The sequence below is a fragment of the Solanum stenotomum genome, chromosome 4 (assembly GCF_019186545.1).
Source record: "Solanum stenotomum isolate F172 chromosome 4, ASM1918654v1, whole genome shotgun sequence".
Classification (NCBI taxonomy): domain Eukaryota; kingdom Viridiplantae; phylum Streptophyta; class Magnoliopsida; order Solanales; family Solanaceae; genus Solanum; species Solanum stenotomum.
Genome location: NC_064285.1, coordinates 17,153,441 through 17,164,871, shown reverse-complemented (window position 1 = coordinate 17,164,871; position 11,431 = coordinate 17,153,441).

Below are 11,431 nucleotides of genomic sequence, written 5' to 3'. Positions count from 1 at the left end.
TATTAGCTAATTTAATGTTTGAGATTATTTATCGCAAAACAATATTGGTGTTTTTTAATTAGAAATTGTGGCATATAAATATTTTATAGCCAAAATAATACATTACCACACTTAAAAGTGTAGCCAAAGGACTGTAAATTGTGGTATGCACATGGGCAAGGACTACACTTCAAAGTGTTGTCATACATAAGATAGAAAAGGCAACACTTTAAAATCGTGGGCAATAAGGAAGCAAAGGCCACACTTGCTTAGCTTATGGATTATAAATTTTAGCATGTACATAAGAAAACTTACACTTAATGAGTGTTGTTGTAGATGAGATATAAAAGGCGACACTTTTAAAGTGTGACCAATAACAGCAATTCAGGTACTTTAATGGTCGGGTTTTAATTTATATATAGTGACTCTGGTAGTCGGCAAGTATTTTTCGACACTCAGTTTGCCGACTACTCAAAAGTAGTTGGAAAGTCATCGGAAAACTACATTCCGACCAATTTTGAAGTTGGCAAACAACGAAATTCTAGTAGTGTAATATATTCGACATTTGTATTAAATGTCGCTATTTTAGTAACATTTTTGCTAAAAGTCGCTAAAATCAATGTCATTTTACAACAAATGTCACTATTTTAGTGACATTTTTTTGTAAATGTCACTAAAATCAATGACATTTTGCAGTAAATGTCATAACATATTCGACGTTTATATTAAATGTCACTATTTAAGCGATATGTTTTCTAAATGTCACTAAAACCAATGACATTTTGTAATAAATGTCGTATTATATTCGACATTTGTAGCAAATGTCATCATTTAAATGACATTTTTGCTAATTGTCGCTAAAAACGACATTTTACAATAAATGTCACTAAAATCAATGACATTTTGCAGTAAATGTCATAATATATTCAACATTTATATTAAATGTCACTATTTAAGTGATATTTTTTCTAAATGTCACTATTTAAGTGATATTTTTTTAAATGTCACTAAAACCAATGACATTTTGTAATAAATGTCATATTACAAAATGTCATATTATATTCGACATTTTTAGCAAAATGTCATCATTTAAATGACATTTTCGCTAAATGTCGCTAAAAACAACGACATTTTGCAATAAATGTCATTATCATAGTGACATTTTGGACCAAATGTCATTATATTTACTATATTTGATACCAAATGCCATTATTTTTACGACATTTGACATCAAATGTCATTGTTTTATGACGTTTTGTTCTTAAATGTCGTGAAATTCTTTATTTTCCGACATTCGTTTCAAATGTCACCAAATTAATGTCGTCGTATGTACATTTTCTTGTAGTGTCATGTTCAAAACAAAAAATAAGAATGAAACTAGGAACAATGAAAATCCATCCTCGAAGCATGAGGACTCACCAAGCTCAAAAATAAACCAAGTCAACCTCTAGCCACGAAACTGAGACCCTGAATATCGTACCCTACATTTTGGGGAAATGTAGGTAATAATATGCGTTAGAAAAAAAACAATGTACCAAGTATGATAGTCATTCATAAAACATTTAAATCGTGCTAAAAGGAGACATTTCATGACATGCAATTGACCAAGCTAAAACACGATATAAGAAGTTTAGAAAACATAAGTCATAAAACATGATCAATGCAAGCTAACATCTTTAAAACCTTTGAACACATATGAGATACTCCCTGAGTAACCTTAGTTCATTATTAACGTGGGAAGTAGTTATTTTCTTAAGTTGTTCTTATTATCCATGAAAGGGCACGTTATCTTTCTAATCCAAGCTATCCATGGAAATGTGTCATTTAATGACCAATCCAAGCTAAGTCATAAGATATCTATGGAAATGTACAATTAAGTATCCAATCCAAGATATCCATGGAAAGGTACAATTAAGTATCCAATCCAAGTTATCCATGGAAAGATGCAATTAAGTATCCAATCCAAGCTATTCATGCAAAGATACAATTAAGTATCCAATCAAAGCTATCTATGGAAAGGTACAATTAAGTATCCAATCAAATCTATCCATGGAAAGGTACAATTAAGTATACAATCCAAGCTATCCATGGGAAGGTACAATTATGTATCCAATCCAAGCTATGTTTCATTAGGATAGTTCTTTATCTTTGATTCAATTAGGTGAGAAGACTTTTCACAATCATACTTCCATGTGTTCATGACAAACTCATTTCAACAACACAACAACAACATCATCATTGATACTTTACTCTCAAGCATCCTTAAATCATTTACATAGGTTTCATAAGAAGATGCATAATCTCATAATTCACCTTTCAAGGTTTAAAATCTACTTTCAATCACCACATCTAGAAAACAAGGATTAGATATGGATTTCATCATAAATTCATGTTATTCCATCATTTTATGCTTGATTTCATAAAGCTCCTCTTTCATAAGCAAAGACCCACATCATATCATCATTATTGGGAAAATATGGGATTTACATGGGTTCATGGGTAAATCATCATAAAATCATAGTATTTCATCAATTCATGTATAAGAGATCATAATTCAACAATTTAAATCAACAATCTGTCGATCGACGGTTCATCAATCCCGTTCGTCGGTGACCCTGACAGNAAAATCTACTTTCAATCACCACATCTAGAAAACAAGGATTAGATATGGATTTCATCATAAATTCATGTTATTCCATCATTTTATGCTTGATTTCATAAAGCTCCTCTTTCATAAGCAAAGACCCACATCATATCATCATTATTGGGAAAATATGGGATTTACATGGGTCCATGGGTAAATCACCATAAAATCATAGTATTTCATCAATTCATGCGTAAGAGATCATAATTCAACAATTTAAATCAATAATCTGTCGATCGACGGTCCATCAATCCCGTCCGTGGGTGACCCTAACAGCTTTTAAGTCAGGGGTCTTTTGGTCTTTTCCTTATGTGTTGGACCCCTAAACTACGTCGTTTAGACTCTAAACTACGTGGTTTTAGTTAGTTTTAGCCTAGAAACAAAACTAGAACTTGCCTAAATCAGATCATTCTTCAGAATTTAGAAAAATTACAGCATAAGAGGAGAGAGAAGTCAAGAACCCTAGTTCAAGAACGCAACACAGTTCCTTCAGTTTCAACCCCAAAATTAAAATATTTCTCCATGGAATATATCACCAGGTATGTGGGATTTCACTAGTGGTTTCCTTTCACCCATTACGTCCCTAGATTTCAGTCAGAATCTTGATCCCCTTAATATTATCTAGACTTAGGGTTTCTTGAATGGTAGAATTGATTGGGTTTTAGCTGTTAGAATGATCCTAATCATATTATCATGAATTCAGTATTGTTTTGCCTAGATTCATGCATAAATTCAAAACCCTAGCTATGTAGTTATTTCAGTTCATGAATTACACATGCTAGGTCAGTTAATTCAGTTATATATAAACATGCCTCAGCTTTCGAATGCATCACAATCATCATATTAATGTTGCAATCTCAGTTTGCATGTCAGTATTTTGAGCTATCCAGTATTACAACATTTCAGTCATAAAGTGTTAATTACTTAATCATATAGGAATCTTAATACCGAGTGGACTAGGGTCAGTCACTCTCAAGTCCCAGAACTATGTGCCCCGTAGGTTGTAAGTCCACTATGTGGGCATCATTTTAGTGATCACGCCAACATGCCTCTATACCTTTGGTAGGGCATATTGGGTCCGGGGCATATACATTAGACTCCATATTTAGCTCATGTGGTGTTATGTCGGTTATTAGTAGCTCCCTTACAGTTCAGTCAACTTCCATTGCATTGACCATATTATCAGTATAGTTCAGTACTCAGTCTCAGCATGTTATAACTTGGTCATTGTATTCGGTTTAGTCATGTACAGTACTTTCAACATCCTTATCATGTTCAGATTACACTATTGCTTATTGCTTGTTCAGCTATGACTATTATTCAGCTTTACTCTATCCTACATGCCCAGTGCCTTTCAAGTACTGACGCATACTCTGCGCTACATCTTTTTGTAATGTAGGTTCAGGTCCTCAGTAGTCAGATCACGCATAGATCAATTCCTGATCTTCAATTCAGCAGCATCAGTGGTGAGTCCTTATTCTTCGAGGACTAGTGACATGATAATCTTATTATTTATTTAGCTTTAGTTTCAGTTTTGCTAGATCTAGCTAGGGCATGTCCCAGTATTTCTAGTCAGAAGAGGCTTTATTTCAGACATAACTAGTTTAAGCTTTAGTCTTAGAGTTTGACTTTTATTTTATATTCAAACTCTCAGTTATCCTTATTCAGATTTAGTATATGGGTATTCCCCATTATTTCAATTTTATCATGATTTAGCTTCAACATAGTATTTATTATTTCAGTTTATCTTTAGTATGCTTACGATTATGCCAGCAGGGTTAGCTTGGGGTCACTCATGATCCTAAGTCTCGTGTTGCGTCCAGGGAGTAGTGTCAGGGTGTGACAGAAAATATTGGTATTAAGGAAAACCTATCTTATGAGGAGATTTTCATTGAGATACTTGATTGTCAGGTTCGCAAGTTGAGAACCAAGGAGGTAGCATCAATCAAGGTCTTATGGAGGAATCAGTTTGTTGAGGAAGCTACTTGGGAGACTGAGGAGGATATGAAGAGATAAGCTTTAAACCAAGGTACTAATTCTTTTCTTGGTACTCTTTAAGTTGAAATGTTGAATTATGATTTATTGCATGTGGGGTGTTTTAGTTTGGTGTAAATGTTTACACCCTCATTTCTACTTAGAGTAATCTCATTCAAGGACGAATGATCCCAAGGGAGAGATATTGTAACACCTTGGTCTTAGAAAGAACTAAATTGGAAAGAACCATTTTGAGATTTTTCTAAGTTATGCTTAAGTTGTGAGTTTTGGGTCAACTTCAAACGACCATAACTTTCAGTACATGATGAGTTAGGTGGCCGATAAGATATCAAATGAAATGTCGTTGAATCCTCTTTCCAATTCTACTAAGTTTGCTAAATTTTGAGTTCGGATGAGGGAGATAAGCCCTTTTGAAGTCAGTCTGTCCAGTTAAGAAAATTTACCCAAATTAATGAGGGGTAATTTTGTCTTTTCCTTACCCCATTAGCTCTAAACATTTTTGGAAATATTTTAGGGGTCTAAGCTGACTTAGATTAGTTTTCATAATTCAAAATCACGTTTAGGGTTTTGAGAGGTTCAGAGGAAACAAGGAGGAGTTCAAGCGTTCATCAAGATTTCTTGCAAATCGAGGATTTATTTTGCCAAATTAAGGTATGTAAGCTTCCATAGTGTTGGGTTTGTTCTCCCTCACGCCAATCTTGTAATCTTTACCCATGAATTCACTGTTAATGTTGAATTGTTGAGTTCTTGAATTTAATTGGTAATGGAGTGTTGTTTTGAGTAAATTGAGGCGAGGGTTTGCGAATGAGTTGAGTAAATTGAGAGTTCTTGTGTGGGTTTCACTGAGTTTGTTCTGGGTTATAAGAATTTGAGAGTTTTGACCTTAGAATTTCAGTGGGTATGAGTTGAATCGAGTTTGGGAGAGGAAGAAAAGATTGGGCAAAAATAAGCGCTCAGGTCTGCGTCGCGGACATGCTTTAAAATCCAGTGCCCAGCCAGGAAAGTACCTCCCTCTCAGCCTCGCGAAGAGAACGCGGACTCCACTGTTTCAAAAATTATTTTGTGACCAAATATTTTAATTCTTCTCCACGTCGCGCCTTTTCTCCCTAGTCTGTGTCTTCGCTCGTTTTTTCTATTATCAATTATCTAAACTCCATTTAATCATCACGAGATCCTTCATATCATAAATCATAACTCTTGAAAACATAATTCAAATTCAACATAGAGTTAAGAGTAAAGTTCAAGGGAGTTCTTTCGAGTCATTTTGAGAAGTCGTTTTTAAACTTTTAAAACTTGTTTTAAGACTTGAGAATTTGAGTATGAGAAGAGTTGAGTTTCATTTTTCAAAATGAATATATGGGAACTAAGTATTCCCAAGAGTAAATGCTTTACATTTAGAATGAGAGGAAACCTTGATTTCCAAATGAGTTCATGAGGAGTTTTTGAGCATAATCTCTTTTAAGAGAACTCTTTTAGTAATAATCTCAATGGATGAGGAAATGTTTTTAAACATATGAGCATTAGTTATATTATTGGGAGTAATATTGAGCACCGATATGGGGACCAGTTCAGACAACTCAAAGTCCTCATAAACTATGTATGCCAACATGGGTAAGTGGTCATACTTTTTAGATGATTCCTTATTCCCTTTAAGCATAGCTTAGTGGATCCACTTAGTTTAGGATGTCTTATACTCTGGAAAGGTGTAGGACAGTTCTAGCATCGTGGGCGAGACGTTGTATCATCACATAGCTCATAGTGATGGTTGTCGGTTAGAGAATCTCCCAAATAAGAATAAAGACTTATTATTGTATTTTTAAATACATTGATTTGTTATCTACTATTTTATATGCTTTATATAAAATACATTTTTATTGTTGTTGTTCTTATACTGTATTAAGTTGAGTGTCCATGAGTTGAGGTTGAGGTTGAGGTTGAGTTGAGATTGAGTTGAGATGAGGTGAGTATATTTCATTCTTTTCAAGTTCAAGCTTTTATGTTAGGTTTAGCGTTCCCCTTGCATGCTCGTACATTTAATGTACTGATGTCTTTTGGCCTGCATCGTTTCATGATGCAGATACAAGAGATCAGGGTCGTCAACGGGTGCTTCGTTGATACTACAACAGTTCGAGTTAGCTTTGGTGAGCCTCCTTGCTTTCGGAGGATTTCATTTATATAATTCAGTCTTGTTAGGATGCCGTGGGTCTTGTCCTGAGTTCCATCATAGTTATTAGAGGCTTCATAGATAGACTGTAAAGGTTTGAGAAGTCTGCTTCATTTTCAGTTATTAATGTTTTAGACTTGAGTTGCCTTCTTTTGGCCTGTGAATGTTTTATCTGATTATGAGTTATTTCCTTTAAAGACATTTGAGAAAAGTTCTGCTTTTGAGTTTTATTTATTGTTGAGTAAGTCTTCCGTTGAGAGTTGAGTCAGGCTAAGGGTTCGCTTGAGGCCAGCAATGGTTCTCGACTGGTAGTCGCATCTGGGGTGTAGGCTCAAGGCGTGACACAAATCTTCACTTAAATAAGTAATACTATTTACTATAACATATATTTCTGAATTGGTAATCACGTGCAATGCACATGTCAAAAAACTAGTATTATTGTAAGTGAAAATATTTAAAATTCAAAGTTGAATTACGAAAATGTCCTTCACTTATTTTTTCAATTAAAATCAATAATGACAATTAAACTAGATAAAATACATGGTTAGATGTTACACACACACACACACATATATACACACAATAAAACCTCACTAATTCGGTAAATTAATGATCTCTCTAAGATAATATTTTTCTCCGATCCCAACTTGGGCTAATGAAAAAATTCACTCATTTCGAAGTTAATAACATAATATATTTTCAAAAGACCCATGTATAAATATATATGGTCCCATTAATATTATAAATTAATAATTCTTTAAAAGTACAAATATATCTAATTCAATTTAGTGAAATATGATTCTATTGTGTTCTATTTTTTTTTTGTTAAAATTTGAATTTAGTAGAAGCTCCTTTCTAACTCTTCATATTGCATCCAAAACTTCCGGTGATGTCTTTTCAAACTGCATCATAAAATTGTGAAGTGTTCTAAATGCGATAAGTGTTTCCTTACGCGTAACTGATTTCAAAAGTATTGTTCATCTTCAACTTCATCATCAACATTGTTTTTCAATAGTATTCACAATTTCTTCTTAGCTCTAGGCTCTGAACGTGTAACATTATTTTAGATGCCATAAGTGTTTTTCAAATTGTACCATAAATTTATTTTTATGTGAATTCAATAAATATGATACCTAAATTAGTAAAATACAATGAGTTTGATGTAATTAAAATTAACCTTCATTGAGTCTCATATCACTCTTTAAATTAATAAATATTAATTTATCGATTAAATAATACCTTTGTAAAATAATAATATTTCATGGTCCCACCTATGTTAATTTAGTGAGGTCCAATTCTCATCCCTTACCACAAGTCTTCAATTCATCATTCACAAATGATGTATATGTGAGTACTTACACTAAAAAGTTGGAATTTACTCATGATCCACGACTACTTTCTTTCAATTAATAGAGTAAGTACTCTTTATTAAATAACTCATGTGCTCTTCTTTTCTCTCCTTTTCAGGGTATACACTATAATTTTCAATTGGTATGTTGTAGACATAGCTATTGTGTGCAAGGTATCATCTCCTGTGTTACAAGTTTTCAATTTATCTCTCGTTTTGCCAATTTGAAGGTAAATTAAGATTGTGAAAAACTTTACCCACTAATTAAGATAAAAGTGTAACACCCCGGACTTAGAAGAGCTAAGAAAGAGTTAAATTGAGATTCGAATAAGTGCTCTTCAATTTATTTTTGGGTCACTTCAAACGGACATATCTCTTAGCACATAAAGAGTAAGGTGGCCCATAAGATATCAAATCGAAGGTCTTCGGGTCCTTTTTCCAACGCCACCAAGTTTGCCTCAATAAGAGCTCTGAGTAAAAAGTTATGACTGATTTACTAGAAACATGCAAGCCTGCCAGCAAGTCCGCGCTGGCTCCGCGTTACAGAGCCAATACAGACCTCATTGCCCACTTGAAAATTATTCTGACTTCCAGCTCATTTTATTTACTTTTTAAGGGTATTTTAGTTCTAAAAACCCTTAGAAAGTCATTTAAATTACCCCAATCGTGTAGAAAAATCAATTTTCATAATCAAACCCTTTCACTCTCTCCTAAATTTCTACGCTCAAGAACTTCAAGAAGACGTTAAGTCTAGGTTTCATCTTCCAAGATTTTCCTTCAAGTTTCATCAAGCACGTTGTTCTTCCAGGTATGTGAGGTTTCTCATAGTGATGGAATTGTTCTTCCTCGCGCCAATCATGTAGTCGTTCCATTAAATTCGCTGATGAAATTGTTTATGTAAAGGTTCTTGATGAATTCTTGAGTTTTGAATTCATCCTTTAATAATGGTGGTTTCGAGTTCTTGAAGTGGGGGTATTGCGAATGAGGGTTGTTTCTTGCTAGATTTTGAGTGAGATTCATGAAATTATGTAGGGTTATTGAATCAAAAGGAATTTGGATGGTCCATTGTTGATATTATATGTATTCCACTCGTTATATGTTTCACAAAATTGAACTCATGATTTCTAGTATTATATACTAGCGCAGAATGAATCCACTCATGCAAGAAGTCATCAAGAGGGAGATCATCAAGTAGTTGGATACTGGAGTAGTTTATCCTATTGCAAACACTAAATGGGTAAGCCCAATTCAATGTATGTCAAAGAAGAGAGGAATCATTGTGGTCCCAAATGAGAAGAATGATCTTGTTCCAATGAAGCTTGTCACAGATTGGAGAGTATGCATGGAGTGGAGAAAGTTTAATGAGTGGACCAAAAAAATCACTTCCCAATGCACTAATAGATCAGATTCAGGACCATATTGCTAGTAAAGTATGTTATTATCTTCTTGATGGTTATTTGGGTTACAATCAGATATCGATCACATCTAAAGATCAAGAGAATACCATTTTTACCTATCCATATGGGACGTTTACATTCTAGATGATGCCTTTTAGGTTATGTAATACGCTGATGAAATTTCAGCAATGTATGATGTCAATATTCTGAGACATAGTAGAGGCCATGATTGAGGTATGTATGGATGACTTCTTAATGGTAGGTCACTCCTTTGATGATTGATTGGCCCATTTATGTGATGTGATGAAAAGGTGTAAAGAATACAATCTTGTGCTTAACTAGGAGAAGTGTCACTTTTTGATGAAAGAAGGTATAGTTCTTAGCCACCAGATATCCAGTAAATGTATTGAGATTGATAGAGCGGAAATTGAGGCGATTGAATAATTGGCCTCACCTATCTCTACCAAAGGTGTTAGAAAATTCTTGGGACATAATGGTTTTTATCGACGATTTATCAAAGATTTCTCCAAGATTTCACACCTATTGTGCAAATAACTAGAGAAGGAGATGGAGTTTTTTTTTTTTTTATAATGCTTGTCTAAAAGCATTTGAAGGGTTCAAGGAGAAGCTGATATCTTATCCCATTTATTATCACACTAGATTGAACCCAATTGTTTGAGGTTATGTGTGATGATAGTGTAGTAGTGCTTGGGATATATGAAAATCAGGTAGCCTATAACTTGTCCAGGTTTGAAGAAGAGCCAATACAGATAGTATTGGGATATAAGATACTTCCCCAGATGAGCAAGTGCTAGCTGCATCCCATGCTTTGATTTTATGATTTGTTGATTTCGGTAATTATTTGGTGAGTGATGTAGCACATTTTAACTTCTTTTTTCACGAGCGCCGAAAGTTTATGTCAGATGCCAGAGAGATTTTTGGGAAGATCTATACTTACTCTGTATGTGGTGATGGAATTATTCGTCGTTGCATAACTGAGGAGGAGATGATGAGTATATTTGAGGCATGTCATTTCTCTCCAGTTTGAGGGCATCATAGCGATATCCGGACCGCCCATAAAATTTTTCTATGCGGATACTATTGGCCAAAACCAAGACACTCATGATTTCACAAAATTTTGTGAAAGAGAGAGAATGAGTTATTTTAAGAATACACGAGCTCCCCTCTCACTCCCTTTCTGGTAATTGAATTGTTTGACGTGTGGGGCATTGATTTTATGAGCCCATTTGTGAGCTCTAATGGGATGAAGTACATACTTTTGACAGTTGACTATGTGTCCAAATGGGTGGAGGTAGTCATACTTCCCCAATAAGGAAGGCAAAAGTGACACATCATTCTTGAAGTGAAATATTTTCTTCACATTTGATACGCCGCGACAATTATTAGTGATGGAGGTTTCCACTTCTGCAACAAGTTATTTCGAGCTTTACTTGACAAATATGAGGTGAGACACAGTGTAGCAACTCCTTACCATTTGCAATCTAGTAGACAGGTGGAAGTTTCAAACCGTGAGATAAAGCAAATCCCGGAGAAAACTATGAACATCAATTATACAGATTGGTCCAGAAAGCTTGATGATGCCTTATGTGCATATCCGACTGCATAAGACTCTCATAGGTATATGTCTCCTTATGAACTTGCATTTGGGAAGTCTTGTCATCTGCCTTTAGAGCTTGAGCACAAAGTCGTGTGGGTGCTTAAAAAGTTAAACATGGATTGAGGAGATGCATATGATCAGCGGCAGAGTCAACTAAATGAGATTGATGAATTTTGAATGAAAACATATGAAAGTTTAGTGTTGTACAATGAGAGGATGAAGATGTATCATGACTGGAAGATTGAAAAGTGAAACTTTGCACCATGCGATTTGGTGCTTCTGTTCA